This window comes from Mesoplodon densirostris, chromosome 17, assembly GCF_025265405.1.
Source record: "Mesoplodon densirostris isolate mMesDen1 chromosome 17, mMesDen1 primary haplotype, whole genome shotgun sequence".
Taxonomy (NCBI): Eukaryota; Metazoa; Chordata; class Mammalia; order Artiodactyla; family Ziphiidae; genus Mesoplodon; species Mesoplodon densirostris.
The window spans coordinates 75,021,655-75,043,649 of record NC_082677.1 but is presented as its reverse complement, the minus strand read 5'-3'; the positions used below and the strand labels follow the sequence as shown (position 1 = coordinate 75,043,649).

The window sequence follows — 21,995 nt, the reverse complement described above, 5'->3', positions numbered from 1 at the left end:
AAAGATTTTGCATTTAGATCTAGAAAGATTTTGCAATTAAATGGCCTCCCAAGGGCTTCTTAAGTTTTCAAAAAGCCCCAACTAGCATTTAGGAATAGATACTGAGAGTGTTTTGTACATATATATATATATATATATATATATATAAAAGTGTTAAATTCCAACCAGCTGGCCCACCTTTAAGAAACGCCTCTCCTCCGAGCAGAATACCAGCGAAGGAGTGTACAGTGTGTGGACTGACGTTTCATGATTGCTGGCTCACGCCCAGCTCTCCTTTGAAGGGACAACCTCGAGGTCCGAGTGCGTCCCGCTAAGATGCCCTGGCTGTGAGTGGCAGGTACCTGAGGTCCCGTCCAGGTGAGAGTGACTTCAGGACAGGTGAAAACCAGCAACTTCCAGCTCGTCCTTCCTTGCCCTCTTAGGATGGTGGGGTTTGGTCTCAACTTCCCTCTGTCTCTGGCCCCCGGCCGAGGCAGACGGGTCACTGTGGGTGCGGAGGACTGGCAGGAAGGAGGGTGGGCCGTGCCCAGGCGGCCCGGCTGACCCCCCGGCTCCCTAAGTCTTCCCTCCGTAGCAGAGTGTCCCCTGTCTTTCTTCAGGGAGGGGTGCACTGTGCCCAGTGCAGGTGGTGGCTTCCACTGAGCGGGATGCGGACCAGGACTCCTCAAGCATCAGAGACCTCATTGCACTGGCAGGGCTGCGAGGCGAGGTGGAGGATCGTCTGGCCAGTGGTCCAGGCGGTCAGTGCTGACAGCAGAGAAGAATCGAGGTGGAGAAACACCTTCACGGCCCCAAGAACTCAAACTCTGCGTGTAAAGTTGAGGCAGGCGATGGTTGATGGAGAAGTGCCACTCGACAGACGATAGTAAAATCTCCTGCTTTTGCAGTCTGATGCATTCTCCTTGGGAGGGTCTCTCTGGGAGCAGCTCAAGTGAAAACCAACAGAAACAGGAAACACTGCCGCCTGGGGTCACCAGTCTCCTGCCTCTGTGTCTCAGCCCTGAGCGGGCATCTGCAGTTGGACTGGGATGCTTGCTGGTTGGTGCCAGGCCACAGAGCTGCCCCTGTCTGCTGGGTCTGGGGACCACAGCCCGCCAGTGGTGGCCGGCTGTTAGGTGTCCACACAGCAGGCGAATCTCAGCCCAGGGGAAGAAATGTCTGGTCCCCAGCATGGCGGCGGGATGGTACAGCATCATGGAAGCTTCAGAGGCACTCTCTTATAACATCATCACCTAAGGACAAATAGATGCCGGCTGTGAAGTGGTATGGGGGTCTGCTTTTCTAGAACCTCTGGGGAGAGGAGGGAGGAGTCTACACATTAATAGCAAATATTACACATAAATGATACACAGATGTATTCCACCCTATATATTAGTGAAGCTCAAAGCATCCAGCAGCATTTTCATTAATATATTTTATTATTAAATATTGATGACCTTTTATTATATATTCATTATTAAATATATATATTTTTCTTGTTAAAATATATCTGTATGAAAAGCTAGACTAATACAAGGAACACTATGTCCTCACCACCCAGCATTGCTGTGTATTACTAGCATTTTACCATGTTTGCTTGGGATAGTTTTTAAAGAATAACCTATTAGATTCTGTAGAAGCCCATCCTACTAATTACTAGCCCTTCTGAAATAGCTTATTTTATTTTAAAATTTTTACTGCAGTAGAGTTGATTTACAATTTTGTGTTAGTTTCAGATGTACAGCACATTGAATCAGTTATACATGTACATATATCCACTCTTTTTTAGGTTCTTTTCCCATATAGATTGAAATATTTTAAATGGTCCTTTCTTTTTCTTTCTTTTTTTTTTTTTTTTTTTTTTTGGTAAAGTAAAGCAACAAAGTTAAAGACCTGACATTTCTGCCCAAGGGGTTTCTCTCTGAGGGTGAAATACAGGAGCTGCAAGGCCTGTTGGGTGTGAAATTCACATGCATGTGGATTTCAAACAAATGTCTTTTCTGTTTCAGCCCTATTTTTGGTTTTGTGACCGGAGAAGATACATTTGTTAACAAAAGGACAGCTCTTCCCTGGTAGCACCTGCTGTTGGGGGTTGCCAGGAACTGGCCATGACCTAGAACCCACGGGCTCTGTGGTCGGGTGAGAAAGGAAGGCCCTGACAGACCACACCAGCCGCTTGAATGTAAAGGTTATATGACCTCAATCCCATGAAGGTTGTCGTTGTATTTTCTGCATTTCTGTGAAAAGGTAACTTTGTAGTAGTGGCCACTGGGCGCTTTCTGATTGGATGGGTGGATAAAGTCATCCATTTCCACGCAGGGGTTTGCGTCCTACTCTCTGTGTCATTTTGTTACACAACTAGCATGCCAGCCCCTGTTCCCACCGCCGTGTTCACAGGCCGACTGAGGCTTGTTGTGGGACAGGGTGGGATTTCCCTCTGCCGTCTGCAGCGAGGGATGAAGTACAGGCGGGGCAAGGTGTTCTGAAGTGAGCAGGTGTGACCGTCATGCCAATGGCGCAGGTGCGTCTTTGGGGAAACGCCCCGCCCCCGCATTTGGGTTTCTGCATGGCTGGTTTTACCGCAAGTTGCACGGGGCTCTGACCCGGCACCGTGGAGCCCAGGCCTTTGCGGAGGACCCTGTGGCCCCGGCTCTGAGAATGGCTGCTGCTCCCACACCAAGTCCAGGGGGAGCCGGGACCCTGCCCTGCGCCCTCAGTGGTTTTCCTGTCGGTGTCAAAGAAATCTGGGTCAACTGAGGAAGCTCTCTGACAGCTTTCAGGAAAATATCAAGATGACCTTGGCGGGAATCAGGAAACGTCTGCAAGCAGACGTGCTCCGTGGTCTCAGTGAATTTGCTGCAGAGCTCAGTCTTCTCTGCCCCCCGTGCAGTGAAAGTACATGAGAGGAAACTATTGAAAGCACGCTTTGAGAACTTGTGTCTGACGTTGAGGATACAGGGGTGCCCGGTGGAGTTAAGATGGGGAGCCTGAAGACAGAAAAATTCACTCTTAAAGCCTTCGACTTTCTACTTATCCCATCAAAGAACTCATCTGGAGGCTCTTTCGATGTAGAAACCTCCAAAGGCTTTATGGACACGTCGGCTCTAGGAGGGTTAAAGAGTAAATCCCACCCAGAGCCGGACACCTGCCAGCCCGCTTCCTGGAAGGCTCTTGCCCCAGAGAGCCTTTCAGGCCTTGCCCTGAAATTTTCTTTCACTTTCCTGTTTAAATGTCACCTTATCTGAGGGACTTTCCCTGAGCACCCCAGGTAAAACCTCCTTCTCATCCCCTAGGCCCTGCTTGTTTTTAATCATAGCCCATACTACCACCTGTCATGTTGTATTACTAAAGGTGATTTAATTGTTTGTCTCCTGTTTACCCCTTCCAGAATGTCAGTTCCCTGGAGCCGGAACTTGGTGTGTTTTATCTACTGCTATATTCCCAGCCCTCAAATAGTGTCTGGTGTAGGTAGAATAAGCGCCCATTAATTACTTGCTGAATACACGAAAGAAAAAAATGAGGAAACAGAACTCTGAAAACTCTAAACCCTCTGATTCCAAAGTTTGCTTTTTTTTTTTTTTTGTGGTACACGGGCCTCTCACTGCTGTGGCCTCTCCCGTTGCGGAGCACAGGCTCCGGACGTGCAGGCTCAGCGGCCATGGCTCACGGGCCCAGCCGCTCCGCGGCACGTGGGATCTTCCCAGACCGGGGCACGAACCCGTGTCCCCTGCATCGGCAGGTGGACTCTCAACCACTGTGCCACCAGGGAAGCCCCCAAAGTTTGCTTTTTTTGGGGGGGAGGGTGGTCGTCGAATTTTGTTCTTGCGTCTTATCTAAATAGTTTTCACCTCTTTTCAACAGGGATGTAGAATGTCTCACAAAATGTACAGGGAATAAGATCAAAACAGATGATGAGGTCAGAGCCAAGTGAAAAAGAAGAGAACTTCGATCTTGTAGGAAGAAAACACCACTTCTAGAAACCACTTTCTAATATATTCTAAGACAGAACATCGGAAGTCAAAGACATCTCAGGACAACGGTTCTCCACCTGTGTTCTTGTGGAAAACATGTGCTCTACGGGTTGAACCAAGGTTTCTACTGTTAAAATAAAACAAAGGCCTTTTCTCACGGCACACACAAGGTTGAGAAAATGTATAGAAATTTCTCAATTTAAAAAGTTTCCGCAGCTACTTTTCCTTAAATCTTTTGCACATTCTATGGCTTATCTGCCAGAAAACACTTAAACTGATACAGAAAAGAGTGAACAAGTACAAATCCTGAGCAGAATCCCTTGGAAATGGCTCAGGGATGTCGTTTGACAGCTGGGTTTTCATAGAGAGCTGTCTTCGTAGTTGTGAATGTGTGTTGCGTACTTTCGATATTGATATTCTTCTAAGCACTAAGAAGGAAAAGATCCTAGTTTTGAAAATAGAGTTGAATGTCACTCTTCTCTTAGGCTCTGTAACTTTTTGGTGGTTCACTCCCTAAATAATTTTAAGAACCCCTGTTTCAATAAATGACTCTACTGGATAGTCAAAAACACGAATTGAGGCATTTTTTTCCAAGACAATTTATGCCCAGAAATGTGTTATTGAACATGAGGAGGGGTCCATTTCACTTGATATCGTTCATCTTTCTTTTTTTCCTGTGTGATAAAGATGAGTTCTTTCCTGAAATTGCCCCAAATAACTGTTCAACACTTCGGTTATGTCAGCCATTCTGTTAGAGTTGAAAAAGTCAACCACCACATTACCCTTTCAAGACAAAAGTCCAGATTTGCCCCAGAACCTTTGGGCCAACATCTTTTATATTTGGCCTTGAAAGGCTACATTTGCTCCAAGAGATTTGTAACGAGCTGGTTGCAATCAATCAGCAAGTGGCAACTTTTCAGGAGCAGAAACAGACGAACGCTGGAGCTCGAGGACCCCTGTATCAGAGCCGCTGGGTCTGTGTCTATCCCCATGGCCTCCCTCCCTGGGAATCCATCCTGAGCGGATCCCAGTCTATTTACTCAGCACCGGGCAGTCCAGCTGGCACCGGCGTCTTCTCCCGGTCCGTTTTCATGACCCTTCCCTTCCTTTTCGCCTGTTGCCCCAGGCTCTGTGTCCTGATCTTAATCTTCCCTTTTTCAGACAGTTGCCTAACTGTCCCCTTCGGCCCATCTGTGCAGGGCTGGCTCGGAGGGGCTGCTTGCTGGGGCCCCTCCTCATTTGCTGTCATTTCAGCTCCGGAGCTGCAGAAAATTCACGTTTCCCGAGCCCTGCAGTAAACATCACCTTTTCCCCAGTCGACCTGCTGGTGCGCACAAAACACACCCACCCCTTCCTGCTCAGATTACACACTTGGACTTGACCATGAGCCCAGCTCTTTTCACAACAGAGCAACTCCTCGGCCCCACGCTCAGCTCGACTTTCCAAGCGGGGGTGGGCACCCAGGCCGGCAGAGAAAGTACCCAAGTCTTTTGATCCTCTGGGCCACAGACAACCATACCACACTTATTTCGATTAAGTGAAATTTAATGTGAGGAAAGGTCATTTCTCATGTGTCCCATTTTCAAAAATTTGTTGGTCCTCCATCTGACCACACGCCCCCCTTTCCCAGCGGGCTGACTTAGATGTGCCCAGTCCTGCAGATATTCCAGGGGAAGCCCATGAACCCCGAGGGCTCAGCACTGGGGGCAGTTACAGGTTCGTCCTGGAGGGGCCCTGTTACACAGATGCGTTATCCTGCCTCTCGGAGATTAAAGTCCAGGGCTGGCAGGTTTGCTAGGCCATGAAACAACTTTGGGAAATATTTCTGACGTACAATAAACACAAATCAGAACTGAAAGCTGCTGGGTTGGGCACCAGTTTTCTGGGAATGGGGTCAAATCACGTTACATTTTCACCTGACTTTATATAGTTTAATGACTCTTCTTTGGTTTAAAAAGCAAAACTTTCAGACAGCATCATTCTTTCGGTGCTGACTTCCCCCACTTCCATCCCCAGACACTAGACACTAGACCTGAACCACTTTCTAGAGCCGCTAGCCCTGACGTGGTTTGCTTGCACTCCTGACTCCCCTGCCCAGGTGATGAGCATCTGCTCAGCCGCGAGCCCCTCTCTCTATCTCTCTGTTTCCCGCTATGCCCCCGGACCTTCCTGGAAAAGCACGCAACTGTGTCGAGTGATGTCCAAACAGCTGTACATTGGTGCTGCGGGGCTGGGGGAGGGTCGTCTTCTGGCCTCTGGATAAAGCTGCCTTTCCCATGCTCTTCAAGGGTCATTTTACACTTTAATGGTTTCCCTGCAATTCCCCAACCTGTCCCTCCCCTCAACTGAGCAGGTGACCTTGACTTAGACTTTCAAAGAAAACAGAAGTCAGCAGGACAAACCCTGGCCTTGCAGACCCCCTCCCCACCAAGGACTCTATCTGTTCACATATCTCTTTGAAGTTCATGGCAGGGGAGGTTGTGCCTCTGTTATGGACTGGATGTTTGCATCTCCTGAAATGCTAATGTTGAAAACTTACCCACCCCCAGTGTGCTGGTATTAGGAATCGGGGCCTTTGGAGGGTGATTAGAGTTAGATTAGGTCAATGGTGGGGTCCCCATGATGGGATTGGGGTCTTTATAAGGAGAGGAAGAGACACCAGAGCTCTGTGTCCACCACAGGAGGACACTGGGAGGCAGAAGCAGCTCTCTTCAAGCCAGGAAGTGTTTCCCACCAGAACCCAGTCATGCAGGCTTCCTGATTGTGGATTTCCAGCCCACAGAACTGCAAGGATCTGATTCCTGTGGTTTGAGCCACCCTGGCTATGGTGTTTTGTTACAGCAGCCTGAGCCGACTAAGACATCCTGTAACTCTTCAATGAAATGCTCACCACTGCCTTTTTCTTCATCAGCTCATCAGTTGATGAAGTTCTGCTCTTCCCCTTTTCTGTTCTTTTTTCTTTTCTTTTTTTTTTTTTTTTTTTTTTTTTGCGGTACACGGGCCTCTCACTGTTGTGGCCTCTCCTGTTGCGGAGCACAGGCTCCGGACGTGCAGGCTCAACGGCCATGGCTCACGGGCCCAGCCGCTCTGCGGCATGTGGGATCTTCCCGGACCGGGGCACGAACCCGTGTCCCCTGCATCGGCAGGTGGACTCTCAACCACTGCGCCACCAGGGAAGCCCCCCTTTTCTGCTCTTTATCCCATGTTCTCTACACATAGTTTTCTATACTGAACACTTCATTATCATCATCAGGCTGATACTTACCATTTCAAGCTCATTCAACCCATTTATGGGGCGTGTCCTTTGTGTCAAAACCTAGGCTAGATCTTGGAGGATAGAGATGAAAAAGCTACAGTCGCAGCATACCCATCATACTGGGAAATTACGTTGCTGATTTATAGGATTGCTGATTAATAAACATCAAAATTCCAGAACTTGTGCCTTCACTGCTGTGTGCCTGGCGAGGGTGCCCAGTGAGTGCCTGGTATGTACTAGGGCTGAATAAATCCCTTTTGAATGAATGACTGAAGTTTCCTCCAGGGGCCGCCATGCAGGAGACAAGAGAAACGGATCATGGCCCAGCTGTGCCGGTGAAATCGTCTGACGGAGGTCTTCAGCGCGTGCTGTGCCGGAAAGTTCTCCCATCATTGGCTGTTGCGGAAGTTTTCCTTGAGCTGTGCCTTCAAGGATGAGAAGGAATGGGTCAGGTGCAGGGGGAGAGAGGGGGCGGGAACATTCTAGGCAGACAGACAAGACGAAGACTCAGCGCTGAGGGGCTGAGTTCAAGCTTGGCGTATCCAGGGAGGTTTTAGCAGGAGGGAATTTCGGAGGACAAGGTGGTCCAGGGGTGGCCTAGGGGGAGGGGAGGGGAGCAAGGGGAGCTCCAGCTTTAGCCTGTGGCTCTGGGAGACCTCGAGAGGGGTGTTCCCATTGGCATTTATGGAGACCCTGTTGGTTGCAGTGCAGGGTTCACTGGGATGGGGCCACACCAGAGGAGGGAAACCTTTCTAGGGACCCAGGTGAAGACTAGGGCGCTGAGTGTTGGGGTTGATGGTGGGTTTGCGGAGGTGACCGCAGGTCCACGTGGACTGGAGGCTGGAGAGAGAGGAAGCCTGCACGGGCTGGGGGAGGGGAGACATCCGTCATGTTCTCCTTGGTTTTACAACAGGTTTACATCGCAGACCATCAATTCTATGTTAGTTATCAATCTACTTTCCTCAAAAAATAGTGGCTGTGCTGGAGGAGGATGGACAAGCGGCTTTCCTCGGTGATGAGGAGCCCGTGGGAGGGCAGACGCGGGAAGGGCCGGCCCTGCACCACCAACCCCGGCTGCTGGGTTTTGGATCCTGGGCCCCGGCTGGCAGGGCTGAGGGCTGTTTCTCAACCCGCTTGCATTGTCCTGCTTCTCCGTTGGCGTGTCTCCCAGATTCTGGCGGTGGGTGGACGGGCCGTCCTAGTTCTCTGGGCTGTGTTTTTCTCCTTTTCTGTGTTTTCATAGGTATTCTAGTAGGAAATGGAAAGTGGCTGAGTCAGGCACTGTTTGAAAGACACCATTTCGGTCCCGAAGTAACTTTTGCTTGAAGTAACTGTTTTGGGGGAGAAAAAGGAACTTTTTGGAAGAAAGAAAGAGGACCTTTGAACTAGTTGGTTTTCAGAACTTTCCAGGCAGTGCGTGTGTGTGGCCAGGTGTAAAGAATGTGGAGTTCTGGAGAAAGCATGGTTCTCCAGCCCCTGGTCCCCCATCCCCAAGTGAGACATCGAAGGAGCATTTAGGGTCTCCAGGGGCCCCGGGTGTGGCTCTGGATCCCGCTGGGGGAGGGGAAGAGCTGTGGACACACTTGCAGACGGTTCTCCTTGGAGACAGTAGCCCTGGTCCCCTCCCCTCTCTCCCGATCCTGGCTCCAGACCTGGAGGCACAGGCTCCCCACGGTTTAAGCTCTTTCATTATAAATGCACATTTTCTAGTTAACTGTGTGTCATTCTGGCCCTTTATCTGTGCCCACCATGATGTCTCCGCCTTCTCTTGACACCTTCTCTGCTTCAGACAAAGCTCCTCCTAGGGGCCACCCAGGGGCAGCTTCATGCCTTTGCCCAGGTGTCCTCCTGCAGAATGTCCCCTCCATCTTCAAGTGCATCCCATGGGAATCCCCCTGGAAGTCAGAACTCTCTGTTGCAGAATCGTGTAACTTTCACCTCCATCTCTCACAGTTTTGTAGTCTTCATTCATGGATGTGTTTCTGCACCCCTTCTGGACTGTAAGCTGCCGAGGACATGGCCTTGTCTAGGTCTTATTTCAATACCCTGCTGCATTCATCACCATATTCTCCCCACAGCAGGTGGCCAGTGTCACCCCCATGGGGATGGAAGGCTGACCCTCTGCTTCCACCTTGGCTTGAATGCTCATGTCACGCTGTCTGCATAGCAGTGCCCCCAGAAGGGACAAGCCACATACAAAGCTTTCCTTATTTTTCTTTTTAGTCTCTACCCAAAAACTTTGAAGTAAAAATAAGACCATTGAATGCTTAAAATGCATTCATTCAGTAAACAGATATTCATTGTGCACCAACTCTGTTGTAGGTACATCAGTGTATGTCTCCTCCACCCATCCCAACCCACCCCCAGAAAATCTTTGCCTTCATAAAGCTGATTTTCTAGAAAGGAAGACAGATGATAACTGTAGACATAATAAATGTTAGGATATGATAAGTGCTGTTGAAACAAGACAAAGTAGAGCCAGGTGAGAGGGTAGGGAAGGCCCCAGAGGGTAGGGGGTCTGTGCTATTAAACAGGGTGGCCAGGGTGAACCTTACTGAGACAACCTGGCAGTTAAGAGAGAGAACTTAGCCAAGTTGGCATCTAATGTTACAATTGTTCAGGGTATAACGGGAAAGAATTCTATGTGGAACATAATTTATAAATAAGGCTTGTGTGGGTTTTGAGCATAATTTAACTGTGCTTTTTTCTTTAGCCCTACATTATAACGCTTCTGGAGATAACAAAGAAATTAATTGAATAGTGTAGTGGAGTTTTTATTATAAGTGGAAGATTTATAAATACTATAATAAAGGGCTTTGAATCTATCTTAATTTTCCAGCAAGGATTTGAGTATCTCATATTTATCTAATATATGTATCTGGATGGATTCTCCTGTTTTGTCATCTTTCTCATCTGCTGCTTCATCCATCTGGATGTGGTTTTGCTCTTCTAATTTCACTGATGTTTCTCTTTGACTTATCCTTCTAACTGCTGTTTGTCTTTGTGGTGACTAATCGTTGTGTTAGCAAGCAGCATTTGCATTCATTGTACTGCATGCCACTGCAGTGAAAGGTATAAAAAGTTGGTCTTTAAAACAATTAAATTAAAAAATACATAAAGCCATGACCCAAGATCCCTAGTTTTCATAGAAGTTTTTATTCAGATATTGTAGATTCACATGCAATTGTAAGAAATAATACAGAGACACCCCATATGCCCTTTGCCCAGATTCCTCTAATGGTGGCATTTTGCAAACCTGTAGTAAAATATCACAACCAGGAAGTTGGCATCAACAAAATCCACCAATCGTATTTGGATTTCCGCAATTTTGCTCGTACCTCTCTGTACAGGATACAAATGTACTATTTTACAGATATCTGTAGATATTCTCATGACCAACTGACTATAAACCGTATTCAAACATTGCTGAATTAACGGTAGCTTTTTGTTATATGTTTTCTCAAAGATTTTTTTTTTTCAAATAGAAAGATTCCACCTCCCCCAACCGGGTCTCACACACACTTACACACTCACACCCCACACATATCGTACACATCATACACCCACTCGGATGCCCTCACACACACTCATAGACACACACCACACACAGGTTGCCCAGCCCTGAGATGCAGACCCAGCAGGTCCGGGGTGGGGCCTCATCATCCGCGTTTCTATCGGGTGTTGCTGATTCTGCTGGCCTGGGGACCACCCTTGAGCAGCACTGTAGTGTGGGAGCCATAGACCCATGTGCTGTTCCTTACCATCTCCTCGCCTCCACGCCTTGAGTAACTGAATTGCTCTCCTGAGTGTCCCTAGGGACCACACCATTGTCCCATCTTCTCAGGGCCTGTCCTTGCCCTGTTGCCCTTCCATCCCTGCCCTGTCGGCTCTCCTCTTCTGGAAAGCCCCTCACCCGCAGGCTCCGGACACCCTGGGGTCACCTGGCCCTTCATCCTCTCTTGCTTCCTCTGACTCTTCTCCCCCTCCGACCCTGAGAGGTGGTTGCTCTCCTGGGGTCCTTCCTTGACCCTCATTTCTTGATCCACTCTCTCCTAGAGCCATCACACCCATTTCTAAGGCTTCAGCCTTCATTTCTAGGCAGGTGATGCCCCCATTCTGGTCCAGTCCTTCTGACAGCAGCAGAACGCCTGTCCCTCCCTGTCAACTGCAAGGTATCCCTCCCTGCCTGAGCACCTGCTTTGACCTTTGACATGAACCACTCAGAACATGTGAGCTCACTCTCACCTTCAAATCAGCATCCCTCCCACCTGCTGTCCTTTTGTCTGCATGTCCGCTTTGCACACTGTCTCCTGGAATCCCAGCCTTTTCCACCTCAGCTTGTCTGGCCATCTGTCTCCCTCTGATCCTGTTGCCTTAGAGACTGGGAACCTCAGCTTCAGAGCAGTCATATCCCTGCTGAGGTCAGCAGACCATCAGCAGCAGCCAGGATTCAAGCCCAGGTCCTCCGGCTCCCAGCTACAGGCTCACCATCGGGGTGAAAGCTTCTGGATTGGAAATCATAGTTCTTAGCATTTAAGGAGCTCTGGGGCCTACAACTTCATTGTATGTAAGTCTCAAATATGAGCTATGAAAGGCTGTTCACCTTCATTTGTTAACTCAGCACACACGTGGTAGGCTTGTTCGTCTAGGTCCTGGAATCTCGGGGAGGGAGGGATGGATCAGTCAGAGACCACCGAGATAGAGAGCAACCAGCCAACGAACCTCCCCCCAGTCCTCACCGTGCTCCTCCGTTCAAGTCTTATCAGGTGGGCACTCTCCCTGAGGATAGTCTACGCGATGCGGAGGGAATTCATTTGCTTGTTTCCTTTGAGGCTGAGAGCTTTGAGGGTAAGCCTCTCCCAGAGGCGCTTGAAGAGTCAACAGAATGATGCTCGGGGTGAGCTGCAATCAGAGAATGAGGGGAAGGGGGTCCAAAAGCAAAGAGGAGCCTGTGCCTGGACCATACGCGCAGGAAGGGTCAGACATCTGTGGGTGAGTTCTAACAGAGCTGTGGCCCGTATGGATCTGTGCCTTTGTCTCTTTTTCCTGCCACTGTTGAGTGGGGTCCGCAAGAAAGGGCCGAGCCATTGCGATGCCTGAGGATTGGCGAGAATGAGTCTCCCTTGTCTATTCATACTCTTATTCCTTTAGGTCCACTTCATGTCTTCAAGATCTGTGGTGACAGGGACATCGTGCCGTTTCCCCTGTATGTCTGTCTTTGGTGTCTAAGCAATTAAGAAACATAATTTCTTACTCAACATTTACTGATGTGGAAACTGGGGATGTGACCCGGGGACTCTGTTGCCATCAGGCCATGGACATGTGCACAGAGAGTTAGCAAGTATACCTAGGTTGAGAAATCTGCTTGCCTACCAATCCAGCCCAAGCTGGCAAGGCTGCGCTCTCCTATAGACAGCAGAAGGCAAATCCCCTGACACGAGTTAACTGCAAACACAGTTCACTGAGTTGAGGATTAGTTATGAAATAGACGAACGTGCGTAGTTTCCAGGCCAAAGTTATTCAAACAATTAAGGTCTTGGCCAAGTTGGAGGTTCTTTCTAGATGCTTCTTATTTCCACTGCAGGTTCATTCAAACTGAAACTCAGAGGGACACGTGCCTTAGCCAGGAAACTGAGTAAGACCAGGTCCTCTAGAAAGTTTTATTGTAATGTTGGGTCCTCGTCCAAATCCCAGTGACCTTTGCCTCCAAAAAGATGATTGCATGAAAGTGGTGCAATGTCGAGGCCTTGTTTGAAGGCATAATGGATAAGAGAAGTCATTGCTGTTCCCATCTGCCACTGCCCCTCATTTATTTTAGTTTATTTCTTTTGAGTTATGATCCAGGTATCGTAATAGCTACCCCTTCAAAGCATAGTCAGTTGTCTTTAGTGTATTCACGAAGTTGAGCAACCATCAACACTACCTCATTCAAGAACACTTACATCACCCCAGAGGAAGCCCCGCGTCCATCTGCGGTCACTCCCCATTCTTCTCTACCCCCAGCTTCTGGCAACCACCCTTCTACTTTCCATCTCTATTAACGTGGGCATTCTGGAAATTTCAGATAAATAGAATCATACACCATGTGGCCTTTCCTGCCTGGCTTCTTTCACTTAGATAATGTTTCAGGGCTTATCCGTGTGTATCAGTACTTCATTCTTTTTATGGTTGGGTAGTATTCCATTGTACAATAGACCACATTTTGTTTCTCTGGTTTTATAATAAGGTGATTATTTTTTAAATGACCGATGCAATATGCAGTTTTTTTCAAATGTATTTATCCCAACACCATAATGCCTGGATTGTCCCCCTGCCCTTTCCCCAATGCTCCTGTGTTTCTTTGGTGATTTGTATACTTACTCAGTGGTGTCACTTTGCTGTGTTCTTGTCCTGCCTGGGTTCTGTCTGTTCTGTAGACCTAGAAGTGGCTTTGACGGTGCCCTTGGCATAGGTGGCTGTTGGTCTATCCTTGCTATTTTCAGTCTTTCCCTGAGATGCGCTCTCTGCACTGGGGAAACACAGCGTCTTCTGAACTCACCGAGGGGGGAAGCATTTTCTAGCTCCAGGACATGGCAGCACCTTCTCTGCACCGAGAGGAGAGCCAGCCATGGCATGTGGGAGGGTATGTGGGGGGTGGAAAGAATCACCCTTTAGTTTCTGATCATCTTTCAAGCCATGGAGCAGTCTCCATAGTGGTCCTAAGGATTCTGTTTCCTCCCTTCCATCCCTGGCCTCACAAGTTCACAGTCACGCGATGATCATAGGCTGAGTACCTTGCGGGGTCACGCCCAGAATAACCCTTGTAGGGTCGAGGGGCTCTCGCCTTGACATGACTGGGAACTCAACAGGACCAAATGGATGCAGCATGGCAGCTGGGCAGAGTCCATGGTGGGCCTGGTCGTGTTGAGTGAGAAGATTCAGTCCAGCCGAAGCCACCGCATATGCTCAGCTGGCCCCATAGCCACATCACCCACCAGTTGGAGGAAGTGTCACTGGAGATGGAGGCGAGGCCTCTCTGTGGGTTTACAGAGGAGGAAATGCCCTCCCACCCTCCGCCCCAGCGATGCTATGCTGTTCTCGCAGATGCAGCCCGGAGCTGGGAAGAGGGCAGCGGTTCCTCCCTCCTAGGCTTGTGTGTTTTCTACTCTTATCCAGCTCAGTGCACCCTAATCCACATGTCTTGCGAGAGTTTGCTGAACCATTTTTGAAGTTTGTCACAAAGATTTCTGGCTCTGTACCGCAATGTTCTTTGCAGCTCTATTTACAATAGCCAGGACATGGAAGCAACCTAAGTGTCCATCGACAGATGAATGGATAAAGAAGATGCGGCACATATCTACAATGGACTATTACTCAGCCATAAAAAGAAACGAAATTGAGTTATTTGTAGTGAGGTGGATGGACCTAGAGTCTGTCATACAGAGTGAAGTAAATCAGAAAGAGAAAAACAAATACTGTATGCTAACACGTATATATGGAATCTAAAAAAAAAAAGGATATGAAGAACCTAGGGGCAGGACAGGAATAAAGACAGAGATGTAGAGAATGGACTTGAGGACATGGGGAGGGGGAAGGGTAAGCTGGGACGAAGTGAGAGAGTGGCATGGACATATATCCACTCCCAAATGTAAAATAGCTAGCTAGTGGGAAGCAGCCGCATAGCACAGGGAGATCAGCTCGGTGCTTTGTGACCACCTAGAGGGGTGGGATAGGGAGGGTGGGAGGGAGATGCAAGAGGGAGGGGATACGGGGATATATGTATATGTATAGTTGATTCACTTTGTTATAAAGCAGAAACTAACACAGCATTGTAAAGCAATTATACTCCAAAAAAATGTTAAAAAAAAAAAAAAGATTCCTGGATCTGAGTGAAAAATTCTCCCCCCCACCCTATTTTTTTGCTTTCTACAAGAACAGAATTGGGAGCTAAGCTTTTCTCTGAAGGTGCCTGACAAAGAAATCCTGGAGCTCCAGGGTGGGACTGTCTTCTCTCAGTTGTGGAGAGCAGAGTTAGCGACCCTAACTCTACTGACCCTAACTCTACTGACCCTAACTCTACGGACCCTAACTCTACTCTTACCCTAACCCGTACTCTAATCCTAACACGTCCACTAACACTAACCCGTGCCCTAACACGTACCCTAACCCTAACACATTTCCGTACCCTCACCTGTACCCTAAACCTTACCCGTTCGCTAACCTTAACCCTAACCCTAACCCTAACCCTAACCTAACGCTTACCCTAAACCGTACCCTAATCCTAACCCGTACACTAACACTAACCCATACCCTAACATGTACCCTGACCCTAACACGTTTCCGTACCCTCACCTGTACCCTAACCCTAACCCTAACCCTAACCATAAACCTAACCTTAACACTAACTCTTACCCTAACCCGTACCCTAATCCTAAACCGTACATGAACACTAACCCGTACCCTAACACGTACCCTAAACATAACATGTCTCCGTACCCTCACCTGTACCCTAAACCTTACCCGTTTGCTAACCCTAACCCTAACCCTAACCCTAACGCTTACCCTAACCCATACCCTAATCCTAACCCATACACTAACCCATACCCTGACACGTACCCTGACCCTAACACGTTTCCGTACCCTCACCTGTACCCTAAACCTTACCCGTTCGCTAACAACTCTGCTCTGGACAACTGAGGGCAGACAGTCTCCAGAGCAGAGTTGGGCCCGTGGCTATTATGAGGTCTAAATATTTGCTGGATTGAGGTTTACAGGATTGGCTAAAACTGACTTCAGAGCAACACGGGAAGGGAGCATCATCTTTGTTTTGGGGACCGTGGATCTGGGCTGCGTGGTGACAAGCCCTGCTGAGCCTGAGGACACTGCCAACCAGGGTCTGGCCCCGGGTGGCCTTGGGAAGGCTCTCGCTGGCACAATTTAGGATGTGAACTTCCCCCTCAATTTCTGGATTTCTTTTGTGATAATTGGCTCACGGGAGGTCACAGGAGGTTGAGTCTGGCTTGACCCCAGCTGATGCCAGACACATACGTGGAGGCTTATACTCGCCTCAGACCCTTGTCTCCTCGGGGGAGGGAAGGAAGATCAAATGTCCAGCCAAGCTGCTATTATCCAAACCTTCAACAAATCACAGGACGGAGGAACAGCGCCAGCAGCCCTACCCCCAGCAGGGCCGAGCAGGTGGCCATGGAACCAAGGTTGGCTCACGTGCCCCGGGGCTCTTCACCTGGGCTCTGGGGCAGGGTGCCACGGAGCAGACCTAGAACATCTGAGTAAGACCCGATTGTAGGAGACGTTTTCTCAGACGTTTTCCTAAAGGCAGCATGGCCTGGACAAGTGGACACAATTCAATTGAGCCCTGACCTTCTTGGAACCATCAGGAAGCGCAGCCCAGGTGCCTGTCTGAACCTCTGAACTGGATGCAGCTCGGGACCCCTCTCTCTACTCCAACTCCTGCAGGCTGTCCAGGGCAGACTGTGACAGGCCCCCAAGGCTGCAGGGCACAGCAGGGGCTGCCCCAGGGGACAGCGGGCAGCAAACCCCGGGGAACATACGAGGCTCCTTCCGTAAATGTTAACCGGGCCCTTGCTAAGTGAAGACAGGTTGATCATCTGGTCTTTTTGCTACATAAAGTGCTGTGGTTCCCTAAGAAATTGGAGACGTTACAGGGCTGTCATGTGCTGGGAAAGGGGTGGGAAGGACTGAGCTGTTTTACCTTCTTCCTCAATCCCTGCCCTGCCCTCCACCCTGTGACACCGCAGAGGAGCACGGGGTGGGGAGTTTGTGGGCCAGGGCCTCAGGGTAACGGAGGGGGAAGGGTGTTCCATAAGTCACTGTAGATCTCCAGTATAATTAAAATGTGAATTACAGCCTTTCACGCAAAAGCGTTAGAAAACCGGCTCCAAATACTACATCTCATACCAGTGGGGCCTAATTTTACCTGACAGCTTGAAGGCATTTGGAAAAATATCCAAAGGGAACAGGGAGGATTACGACTCCAACCCGGGGAGGCTCGGCTAGCCAAGGATCTCTCAGAACGTACAAGTGTCTTTACAAGGAATGTAACCCACCTTTGCGGCTACCTGCAACTCTGTGTTTTCAAGGAAGTAATCACTTTAAAAAAAAAGTGACTTGTTCTTTCTAAAGCAAATATCTGCAGGGACATTTGTCACATGAGCATATCGCTGGTTGGAAACAATTACATTTTTGACTTGAATTTTTTTTTAACCGTTAGAAGCTGCTATTTGATTCCCAAATATAAAAATCTAGGGTCAAAGTAAATACCTAGCCAATCAACAACAGCTAAGGCTTCCTCCCCCTGCACCCCAACCAAAAAAAAACAAAAAACAAAAACGGAAAGAAAACCCCCCTCTCACAAGGCCATAGATTGCAGGGGCTTTTAATCGGGTTTCAGAAACTCCGGTCCCAACAGGAATTCCTGACATATTCCAGGCAGCTCTACCCCAGGCACTTAGCAAAGGCGGGCACAGTCTTTTGAATTTGCTTAAAACTATTAAGAAGTAATTAAGTAGTTAAAGGGTCTTTTTCAGCCTGGCTGGGTTTGGGAGGTGGGTTCAAAGAAAGAAAACAGCACCCTCGCCGGCCTCGCCTTCCTCTTAGCTGACCTTGCACGCTAATAAATTCATCCTGTATTTTTCTGCGACTGCCAATTTATGGCCTACAGGAAACTAATCTCGTACAATAACTACCTTCCTGTACTTAGTTCCTAAATAGAGCCAAATGGATTTGGTGGCGGAAACGCTGCTCCGCAGCCCCTGGGAAACAGTGCTGAGCCCGCAGGAGCCCAGAGGCCGGCACTCAGCCACCACCGCAGATCCACCGCGTCAGGATGCTCTTGTTTTGGTTGCACGCACTTGAGAACAGAAAATCAAAAGCCATCCTCCATACAGGGCCTCGCACAAGGATCTCAGTTTCCACCGGAGGGAGAGCTGTGCGTTTGAGACAGGCCAGAGAGACAAGGTCACGGGAATTTAGGGAACGAGACACACACAGGCCGGCAACCTGACACTGAAGCCCTTAGATGACCTCGGATGTGAAATAAGATTCACAATGGAGTGAACTGCGTGATGAGCTGGTGAAAGAACCGTGTTCTCCTTTTAAAGTCAAACGTGTCATTAAGAGAAGGAACCAAGAGAGACAGAGAGAGAGGCTGAATCCAAACGTAGTGACCTTTAGTTAGTAGGAGTTTACAGCCAGGTTGACTTGGGAGGGATAAACACGAGGGAATGTGGCCAAAAGGCAGGAGAGCCCGTGTGAGGCCTTCTCAGAGCCGCCAGTAACTGAGCGGTGAAAACTCAAGAGCTTGTCTTTGAAGAAACCCCAAATCTCCCAGTAGCTGACAAGGACCCCGCCCCTCAGGATTCCTGCTTCCTGATTTCTATCCACGCAGATCTGATGACTTCACGTGCACGTCGCTTGGTGCCATGTAGACAGAGTCCACTTCCCGTTAATTAGAGTGTTGTTCTAGAATTGTAAGGAAGCCACTAATGCAGAGGGAAATGGAGCCTTCTATAAAGGCCAGAAAATATCACCCTGACCAGGTGAGGAAAGGCGGACAGTTATTTAAACTGCTGGGTCAGAGATTTCAACCCGGAGAAGTGGGGCCCCATAGAGACGTACTGGGTGGTAACCTCTGGGGCCCAGCCTAGGGTCTCTATTTCCCTCTTCCACGGGGCCCTGACTGGTGAGCCTCAGGGGTTAGGAAGGACGGCCCTTGGCCATGAAACACCTCAGATCTACTGAGTGACCTGTGGCCTCTGTTGATGACAGTAAGAATCTTGTGACGATTATGGATCATGAATGAAAAGTCAGAGAAATGCCAGTGTCCTGTATTGGGTGATACCATAAAAGACGAAAACAGTCTTTGTTATGGTGCTGAGCCGGTGTTTTCGTCCTCATTATTAAGGTCAGGGGTGCCCTGTGAGCCAAACGGTGGCTTCGAATTGTGCATGGGAACAGCGGAAGGTCTGGGGTGGGTAGGGATGAACAGCCCATGGATTATTGGAAGAGGCTAACAAGGAGATCCGAGAGCTGCGGCTTTGCCCCTAGTTTATTTACTGGTCATCCCACCTCGCGCTCCTAAAAGTACCAAGCGTGACAGTGTTTACGCCTTGTGTTTTACAGCACTTTGTACACTATGTGTTCCTTTTGTACCCCTCATCTGCTTTAAACATTTGGGCCTAAACACGCAGCAGAGGAGGTGCAAGTGTGCAAGACCACGTCCCAGCGTGGCCAGAGTGGCTGCCATCTTTATTGAGAGAGAGAGAAGCACTGAGATTTGGCCTCCTGCCTCCCGAGGGCCACAGCAGAGGGAAGATCCCCGAGCAGAGCTGGGCTGAGGAGTAGAGATGCATCACGCATCCACCCAGACTCACGGTGGAGGCCGGGCCGTGGGGTCCACCCCTTCTCATCCAAGCCTTTCGTGTCCTGTCCTAAGACACGTGCGAAGCCCTGTTCTCAGAGAGGGCTGTGTGTGCAGGATGGTCCTTGCAGGTCCGGTGGCTCGGCTCCCGGGAACACGGGGTCCCCGTCTCCTTCCCTTTGCAGCATCATGGGGACTCTGCCTGTATAGGGGGACCAAGGGGTAGATGAGAGACCCCTGGGGCTGTCCCCAGGCGCCGGCCCTCCCCAGGCTCTCCCTCCCTCGGACCCCAGCCTCCCCGCTCAGCTAGACGTGGAGGGGACAATCTCAGTCACAGGGAGGGAGGGAGGGGGACACAGCATCAACCCCACGTTAAAACCAGATGGCCTGGCTGGTGACAGCAACAGGCTGGCCACGGGGCTCTGGCCGCTGCCCGGCCTCCCCTGCATGCCTGGGAGTGTCTCCTGTGCATCCGTTGGTGACAGTCACTGAGATGGTCCTAGAGGATTCGATGGCTCTGTGTTTAGCCTGAAGGTCATCGCTATTCAACCAGAGCAAGGATGCCCGACGCAGAGCCCACCCCGCAGGCCCCTCATCCTGGCCGTGTTGGGTGCGTGGTTCCACTTGCAAGACAAGATGTGACTTTACCCCCTCGAAGGTGACGATTCCAGAGAGTCACTCAAAGCACAGCAGGGACGTCGGCGAGGCGGGGAAAGAGGAGGAGGCTGTCGGCTCCCAGGAGGAGTGGAGGGAATTGTGCAGAAGGCCGGTGGCCGTGGAGCGTGACCCCTGGGACGCTCCTCCCCTCTGTCAAGCTGCTGGTGTTGAAACGTGCTCCCAGGACTTTCTACCAAGTTTTGCCGCGAGAAAGGCTGTGTCTGTGAAAGCAGCCCTCAACACAGGTCTTGGGAGTCTGGGGCAGGCAGGCTCAGAGATCAGCCTGTGAGTGAGAAATCTGGGTGTCCAGCTCCCTCATCAGAGGCTGTGACCCTGGGGGAGGCCCCAGCATCGCTGCCTCGGGGTCCTCATCTGTGAGAGCCAGAGAATACATGCCCCCTCCTAGGACCACTGTGATGCTTAAATAGCAGAATGGCTAGAGCCACGCTGTTTGTTTGTCTATATTTTAACTTTCCTTTGAGCTGTAATCGACACACAGCACTCTGCGAGTTTCAGGCGTGCAGCACAATGAAGCCACCTTTGCACGTGTCGTGAGATGCTGGCTGCTGTCAGTCTAGTTAGCAGGTCACAGGTGCCTTGTCCTTCAACCTTCCGGGCCTCAGGTTTCCTCCTCCCTCGGGGGCACTAATTATACTCACTTCTCAGGATGCTGGCGACGGTCACATGAGATGTTGGAGCCGAGGATTTAGCACCAAGCATGACCAGCCGCTCTGGTTATTTTTAGTCTTGCCATTATCCCTGTCCTGAGATCCCCTGATCGCTTCTCATTGGAAGTTCATCTCGCCAGCCTCCCAAAGCAGACCTTTCCTGACCCGCTCTGGCCGTCAGTCAGCCTCTCCCTTCCTCCTGGTTGGCAGCCCAGGGATGTCATCTGTGGGTCTCACCGTCCTTTATTTAGGGCGCTGGCACACTGCAGGGGGTTTCATCACCGTGCGCTGCGCTGGCAGTCCAGAGCACGCATGTGTCATCACAGGTCACGCTCATGTGACCAGGGAACGCTCCATGCCAGCTGGGGGACTGGGGACAGTATGACCCTATGCGGGTGCACAGGCTGCCAGGGGTCCGGGGACTTATTTTCATCCGAAATTTTTTTTACCTTCCCTTCATGCATAAAGGAATCCCTTATAGAAAGTCTGAGTTTTTCAACAAGCAAAAACTCCTTACAGAAAAGTTGAAAGTACCACCCAAATAATTTTCTTCCTGAAACTTTTGAGAAAAAGTTGCCTCTGTGACATCCTACGATCCCGGAGCATTGCAGTCTGTATCTTCTAAACATGCGAATATCCTCCCCATGACCTCAACAGAGCCGGCAAAATCACACTTCACACGGTACGTCACCAGTCCCCAGATGGCACTCACGTTTGCCCTAAAAAGTGGTTGAAAACAAAAGGATCTGCTCCAGAACCTCGTGTTGCATTTCGTTGTCACGGTTCTTTTGTCTTCACCACCCCGAGGGAGCTCCTGGACCTTCCTTTGACTCTGGCGACCTGGACTGTGAGGTTTTCCGGCGTTGTGGAGACCCTAGGGCTGCTGCTGGCCCCTCGTAATGCTGGCAGCTCCTGCAGAGGCCGGCAGGAGGGACCCAGGAGGGATGGTGACTGTCACTGACGGCCTGAGGAGATGGCGTCTGCTGGCATCTTCACTCCTCATCCCCTTCGTGACTAACACGAGTCAGGTGGGAACCACCTTAACACTGTGCATAAGGGGCTTCCCTGGTGGCGCAGTGGTTGAG

The 21,995-nt window shown here is 49.8% G+C and overlaps 1 protein-coding gene across 1 annotated transcript in view; it reads right to left on the bottom strand.

Moving 5' to 3' along the window:
* COL4A2 (collagen type IV alpha 2 chain) overlaps positions 1 to 21,461 on the bottom strand; it is a 635,121-nt gene extending 613,660 nt beyond the window's left edge. The window contains exon 1 of the mRNA XM_060080229.1: positions 21,456 to 21,461. The gene's annotated coding sequence lies outside the window, so the exon portion shown is untranslated. The remainder of the gene's footprint in view (positions 1 to 21,455) is intronic.
* Positions 21,462 to 21,995: the final 534 nt, after the last annotated feature.